The sequence below is a fragment of the Sinocyclocheilus rhinocerous genome, unplaced genomic scaffold (assembly GCF_001515625.1).
Source record: "Sinocyclocheilus rhinocerous isolate Xijiao unplaced genomic scaffold, SAMN03320098_v1.1 scaffold474, whole genome shotgun sequence".
NCBI classification, from domain to species: Eukaryota; Metazoa; Chordata; class Actinopteri; order Cypriniformes; family Cyprinidae; genus Sinocyclocheilus; species Sinocyclocheilus rhinocerous.
The window spans coordinates 449,488-457,372 of record NW_015644625.1 but is presented as its reverse complement, the minus strand read 5'-3'; the positions used below and the strand labels follow the sequence as shown (position 1 = coordinate 457,372).

At 34.4% G+C, this 7,885-nt stretch overlaps 1 pseudogene; it reads left to right on the top strand.

Annotated features, from left to right (window-relative positions):
* Window positions 1-7,885, top strand: part of LOC107758526 (PH and SEC7 domain-containing protein 2-like) — a 39,202-nt pseudogene that overhangs the window by 26,877 nt on the left and 4,440 nt on the right.

The window sequence follows — 7,885 nt, the reverse complement described above, 5'->3', positions numbered from 1 at the left end:
TATACATATATATAATTCATGAGATTATATAATATATATAAGGATAGTGTCCTTTGAATATTATGTTGGACAGTGGGGGTGTTTTCCATCTGGACATTGATGTTTTTTCTTTTCCTTGTTTGTTTCTGCCAATCTAGTGATGCCAACCTCACAGATGTGCTGTGCGACTCGGACTCTGAGTTGGGCAGCGTGGACACGTTGGAGAGGGGCAGCACGGATACTCTCGCCAACGGCTGTTAGTGAATAAGTACCATAAAGAATATATATTCTGTCTATGGTATATATTGTATTTAGTAGTACTAGCATATCTGCTCCTTCTTAGCACAGCACCATGATTGTCTTCATGTACTCTGGTTGCAGGAACTTCCTGAAGGCGTTTCCTCTGATGGGAGAGACGCAGGAGAGAGAACGTGTGCTTGTGCACTTCTCCAAACGCTTCTGTCACTGTAACCCAGAAGCTCTCACCTCAGAGGGCAAGTGCATTTCTCTAGATTTAGCTTATGCTATGTAGCTCAAATTTTATGATGGCAGATCATAATGTATTTCAATGAACTTTTATGAGTGAATTTACATGTACAAGCTCTGTTCCAAACTCTAGTAAGACGGCCTTCTAAGACGGCATCTTCACTGAAATGTAACCTCATGAGTGACTTATTGGGACATTTGTTTTATGTTAGCATGTTGCTAGCGTAGCAAATGATGCTTATGGTGCTTTAAATCTCCTGTGATGTGTGGCTATGCAGCTGGTTTGGTTTTGAAACAGTGTTTTAGATTTAAATATGTGTTCTATAGAATGTATGATTTCTTTTTTTAACAGATGGCGCTCACACACTGACCTGTGCACTTATGCTTCTTAACACAGACCTGCATGGACACGTATGTATTCAGCTCTTCTTTAGTTCGTTAATTCCAAACATGTCTGACACTAACAAGTTTATTAGCCTCATAATTTTAGTTACTGCATTAACTGGATCTACTAGCAATTACACTCCAATCTAATTGCAGAAGCAAATATTAGGTTGATCTGGAAACAAACCATCTTCAGTCCTGTCTCATATTTCTATATTCTGTATTCACACCAAAAAGTTGATCAGTACCCTGATGTTAAGTATTGATTTTGCATTAATAACCAGTTGACTGTACACCATCTAACATATTAAATGTTTAGTGGTCATTATACAAAAATATTTGACTGCAGAAGGCCAAGACTGACCACTCTTAAAAATAAAGGTGCTTCAAAAGGTTCTTCAAGCGATAGAAGAACCATTTTTGGTTCCACAAAGAACCATTCAGTCAAAGGTTCTTTAAAGAACCATCTCTTTCTTACCTTTTTATAATCTGAAGAACCTTCTTTCGCCACAAAGAACCTTTTGTGAAACAGAAAGGTTCTTCAGATGTTAAAGGTTCTTTATGGAACCATTTAGACAAAAAGGTTCTTCTATGGCATCGTGAAGCACCTTTATTTGAAAGTATTATAAGAAGAATTATATTTTAAAAAATATATAATATTTGAAGATGATGCTAATGAACTGTTATCAGCAACTAAACTGAAAACCTCACCATATGCACTTCATAGTGTCATTTTCCTTAACAAGCTTCTTCTTGTTGTGTTTCCCTTAGTAATATTACAGTTCTCTCCGACTTTGACCTAAACATGTCTCTCTCTCTCCATTTCTTCTCTAACTCATTTTGCGGCAGGTGGTAAGTGCTTCTCTTTCCTCCTCTGTTCTTCTTTGTGTTTTTCTTCTCTTTTAATGGCTTCAGCTTTAATGTGTTTTCAGAACGTTTTCATCCATCATTCGTGGAATATTACTCATCTAAAGTAGATCTCTGTGGTAGGAGGGAGACAGACAGACTGAGATATTGATGTGTGTTGGTTGTGATGTTTAGAATGGTTGGTCTGGTTTGATACTGCCATCTGCTGACAGCTTTGTCAACAGCATGGAGTTTAGAAACTGGTGTGGTTCTGAATATAGTTCGTTTTTTATTTCTATGGTTTGATTTCTGTATTGTTGCATTTGCATTTTGTAATCACTCAGTTTTCAATATGGTGATTTATATTTACAAAAGATTGCCATGGGACCGTAAATTCTGCCAAAAGACTATACTAAATGCTAAAATACAGTTATTGTTACTGCTGTAAACCATAATAAATTAATATGGTATCTCCTGCTTTCACAATCTTCCTGTCATGAGTCTAAGGATCACTGTTAATATAGTTCATGTATCTGAAAAGCATAATTTGTGCTACAGACATGAGTGATGCCTCAAATCATGCAGTTTGTTGAGGAGATGTTTATTATTACTTTTTTAAGTAAGCAGGCATATTTTCTTTCTGGCAGATGATAAACGGGGTGAAAAATTCACACAGATTTACACTGTAGATCTCGAGTCATATTAGTTCTAATCATTAGTTCTAGAAGTATTTTTTCCATAAATTTTTGTAGATAGATAGATAGATAGATGTAAATATACATAGGTATATGTAGATATAGATATAGATATATTGACACACACACACACACACCAATTTTCCCTCTATAAAAATAAGTTGAAAAAATGTGAACAGATGGCTTCATCAAAAGGATGTACCATTGATTAACAACCTTGAAACTCACAGTAGGTCTTTCTTTAAAGGTTTATAAGTTATTGTTAAAAACTGTCTGTTTCCCTGTGGAGAAAATGAATTCAATTTTTACTTCCAGAACCCGACTGTTGCACTCTATACAACATCCTGGCAACCACATGCAACAGTTTAGTATTGCGGTGGTGACTTGCATGTACAAGCATGACATACAATTTAAAAAAAAAATGCAGTTATGTTTAATATTTTGTCCTGATGGCAGTTGTGGCTAATGTTAGTTTACCTCAGGTTATCAGGGGATTTTCTTTTTTCTTTTTTTAATCAGTTGACCATTCACTAAGTGCCATCTTAGAAATATTACTGACAAATCCTACTGTATCTTTGCAATTGTTTGGCATTTTTCAGACAAGCTTTTGCTCTTTTCTAATGTAAGTAAATGTAAGGATCTTTTGTGTTTTGAGAGGTTTTACAGGAATTGAACAAAATATGGTGAAACGTTGTTGTCAGGGCCCTTATAGTATTGACACTGAGAGGTGTGACATTTTGCCTCTTTTTCCAAATCTTTAAATAAATCTTGAAAAGTGGATGCTGTGGATTAAACAGCCCTCAAGCAATTTCCTCAATTGTGATTCACAGTCACAGTTTTTAATCATGTCACTGAATAATTTATCAATTAAGTTTAAAGAAAAATGTCACAATGCATTCCTTCCCTTGTTAGAAGAATAATATTCAATCAATCTGTATACACTTGTCTTAGATGGCAACAGTTTTGAAGGATAGCTTAGCAGAGGGTCAGTTGTTTCCGTTAATAACATTATGATAGTAATTGGCATATATGTCATTATTGTTGTAACATGGTATTGTGTTATTGTATTGCAGAATATTGGGAAGAAGATGTCTTGCCTGCAGTTCATTAGCAATCTGGACGGCCTCAACGACGGCAACGTTTTTCCCAAAGAATTGCTCAAGGTAATTATTTGGAAACACAGCAGACATGTGTTTGCTTCCTTTATTTCTGTTATATTATTATTATTGACAACCAGCGGTCCAAAAAATAAACATCGCTTCAGATAAACACATGCATGTTTACTGATAGAGTGTGATTTCTCACCAAACCTGACTGATTTCATTAAAACACACTCGAAACGCAGTAACCGCATAATGCGCATATTGTAATTGCATTTTTGAATGCAACAAAAGACACATTAATTTTTAAATTGGATTCAAAAGAATATTGTTTCATATGCTCGGTCCCATAAGCCCGTCTGACTGTATTGGTGCAGTTGTGCTGTTTCAGACGTACAGTATTAACAGTCTCATATGTCTCTGTCCTGGTTTAGGTGCTCTATAACTCAATAAAGAACGAGAAGCTGGAGTGGGCGATGTGAGTATCCAATATCATCCCCAGGAGTCAAGTTCGCTCGCATTATCATGTGACTTCTGGGGCTAATCTGCGTGTAATGTGCGCAGTACCTGCACACGTACTTTAATGCTGGTTAATCTGCTCTGTTTCTGCAGTGAGGAAGAGGAGTTGAGGAAGAGTCTGTCGGAGCTGGTGGAGGATCAGTGTGAGGTGGGAGGGAAGAGGGTTGTCAGGGTAACAGACGGCAGTAACCCTTTCATCGCCATTCCGCTTTTACTCAACGCTGCGACGTACAAACACGGCATTCTGACACGCAAAAGCCACGCAGACATGGACGGCAAACTCAGTACGTGTGTCTTTTGTTTGTTCTACAAAATCATGATTTTGGTATTAATTTCCCAGTACTGTTTCCACATCATTTCCTGTCCTTTTTTCTTTGTCTGTATCAATATAAGAGGCAAAATATAACAGACAAATAAATGAATAAACGCAAAGGTAAATCATGTCTCTGTTCCAACTTCCAAAACCTAGTGCGCTGCCTATTAAGACAACATTTTAAGGCATCAGAGATGTGCTTCCATTTTAATTACACTAAGATGCCTTCATTTGGCCAATAATTTGCTTCCTCATTTTAGCCAAAATTAATGAAAATTTATCTTAAAGTTATCTATAATTTTTATTTCACTATTATTTTTAGTAATTTTAGTGCTTCAACTTAAAGTTCTAATTTTCTAATTAAACTTCTAAGTTTTTCATCTAATATTTATATTTAGTTTATTTCAGCTTTATTTCAGTAACTTGACAATTATTTTTAATGACTGTAGTTTTAGTTTTATTTGACAATAACAGTAAACAAGCTCAGTGAAAATAAAGATAAAAGAGCAGTTGAATATAAATATACTTATTTTATTCAATTTTGAAAAAGTTAGATGAAAAAATATGAAATTTGTTTTAAAAAATATATATATTTATTTACATATACATTTCTTAAATTATCAGATGCTTTTATCCAAAGTGACTTACAAATGAGGAACACTGCAGGCAATTTGTCAAAGAGCCAACAATATCTGTAGTATACAATGCCAGGTTTATTGATTTATTGCAGAGCTAGATTAGAAAACAAGCAAGAGAGTTATATATTTTATAATCTATGTATCTTTATAAATATGTATAATTTTTATATTTTTATTATAATTTTTTTGCAAGTATATTTTTACATATTTAAATTTTTATTTTATTTTATAAGTGCAAGTGTTTTATATTATATTTAATGAGTGCTGTGTATTTTTATGTTGAATATTTTCACACCATTAACAACATGCTAATGTTAAAATCTATTAAAAACAAGTCAAATTCTCTTATGCGGAGCCCTGTTTGTGTTGTGTGTGGCAGCGCTTCTGATGTAGAACACTCCATATAGGTCACTTATGAAGTTCCATGATGGTTAGGATGTTGTCTTTCAAGGTAGCTGGCTACGTAGGCAGTAAACAGCAAGTTTTGGAGCAGAGCTAATGTCAAGGAATGCAATAAATCAGCATTATTTAGGACCCGCCAAGATTTCCTTCTGTTTAATAATTCAGCTGCTTTAATTAAAACAATTAGGTTGTATCTTCCATTGTGATGGAGTTCATTTGTGAGCAGTGAAGTTTGTTCTAGAGATCTTCTTTCCTCGACTTGTGTTGCAGCAAACAACAGCGGAGCTCATTAGTGAAGTGTGCCTTTATTCTGTCTCTCTCACACACACACACACACACACTTTTTCTCTTTTATTCTGTCTCTCTGCAGCCCCGAGAGGACGTAGAGGCTGGAAGAAGTTTTATGCCGTGCTGAAGGGGATGATTCTCTACCTGCAGAAAGTAATTTAAATCTACTTCTCACACACACCACACACAGAGTCATACTATATTTTGCAGTATGTGTACTATAATATGTGTAAGGAATAGTCAGCTAACCAACTACATTTGCTAAAATGTCCATCAAGAGCCCACTACACTGATTACTGTTTTCCGCAATGTGCAATGCATTTGATTTTTATAGTGTTCTTTTACAGTTTACAAGTTTATAATAACTTTTCTAAACACATTATTTGAAAGACTTCCAAGAGTTAAGACATTTATTACACAAAATTATATTCAGAATGCAAAATAATAGATACATTTCCAAGTTTATTACTTGACATCACTCATTGAATTATGTAACCTATTGAATTAAGTCATGTGACAACAGTGAAGTTTAAAATGTTACATAGTGTACTCTGTTTAAAATACATAAGGCAGTATACATTATGACATACAACATGCTAACAGTGTCTACTCTAGTATTCCAGTCTGAACATACAGTAGTCATAGACTCTTTTCCAAAACATAATCAACTTAGGCAGCTTTCTTCTAAAGTGACATGCTAAATGCAATCAAAGCTCATAAGTGACTCATTTAATTTAATTACTCTTTTATACTAGTATTATACTAGTTTTTAATATTTTGTTTTATTAATATTTATATTTATATTTTCAGTTTTTGTTTTAAATTTTGTTTAATTACTAGTAATTTAGTTATGTGCTTTTATCATTTTTAGATTTTTTTTTATTACTGTTCACGTTTAATTTATTTTCATTTCAATTGTAGTTTTACTTTACAGTTCATTTTCAACAAGTTAATTCTGTAGGTAACATTTCTCATTTTCATTTAGTTGAAGTTTTTATAATTATTATTTCAATTAATAATGTTAATCCAATTTATTAATAAGTACAAATTGTGGGTAACCAAGCCTGTTTTATTAGTACTTTTCAGTATTGAATGAAATGAATGCATTTTTCTAATTTACATTTTGCTCACTTTTTCACTTTGAAGGAAAGTGTACTGTTTTACAATTTGACCAAAAGCAGATTTCTTGTAAAACAGCATAATTATCTAATTTAGTTCTGCTGCTTACTTTTGGAACTGCCTTTGTGGTGCCTTAAAATGCCGCCTACTTTGTTAGTTTGGCAGCTTAGTAGGGTTTTCGGAACACAGCCATTGTCTCTCTATCATTTATTTTCATTTTTGCTTTCACTCATTCTTCTCTCTGTCTCCCCCGTATGGTCAGGATGAGTATAAGCCTGATAAAGATCTGTCAGAAGTGGACCTGAAGAATGCAGTACGGGTTCACCACGCTCTTGCTACTAGGGCCTGTGACTACAGCAAAAGACAGAACGTCCTAAAACTCAAGACTTCGGACTGGAGAGTCTTCCTCCTGCAGGCCCCGTAAGCATCAAACCTCTTCAACTGCTCCGAGAATCTTTTTCTTGTTGCTTTTACTGTAGCTGGCTACTTAACCATCCACTATGTCACAGAGTACTAGGGGCAGATTGCTTTCATTGTTTTCTTGTTTGACTTTCCCTTTAAATGTGTGTGTGTGTAGGAGTGAAGAGGAGATGATGTCATGGATTTTCAGGATTAATCTGGTCACTGCTCTTTTCTCGGCTCCTGCTTTTCCCGCCGCCATCGGCTCCATGAAGAAATTCTGCAGACCACTGCTGCCTTCATCCACAACGAGACTTAACCAGGTGCAAAATATAACTGTAAACAGTCTACAGACTAATGAACTTCATTACGTAGTGGAATAATTTAGAAATTCGATTATTATTAATGATGAATTAAACTATTTATTGGTGTCAAAGTAAACATTGGTGTTAAATTATTGCACAATACTCTGTGAGAATACTGTATCCCATTATGCAATGGGGTCATATTGACCTTCCTTTTCCAGTTTGATAAATGTACTTGTGGAGCAATAACAAAACACGATTTTTATTTACTTCTTATTTACTCATTCCTCATTCGTTTATAAACAATAGATTCAAAATGCAAAAAAAAAAGAAGATGCTTCTCGCACTCATTTTGTTCCAGACCTGATTTTATATCATTATAAAATATTACATATAATTATTAATTCTATAA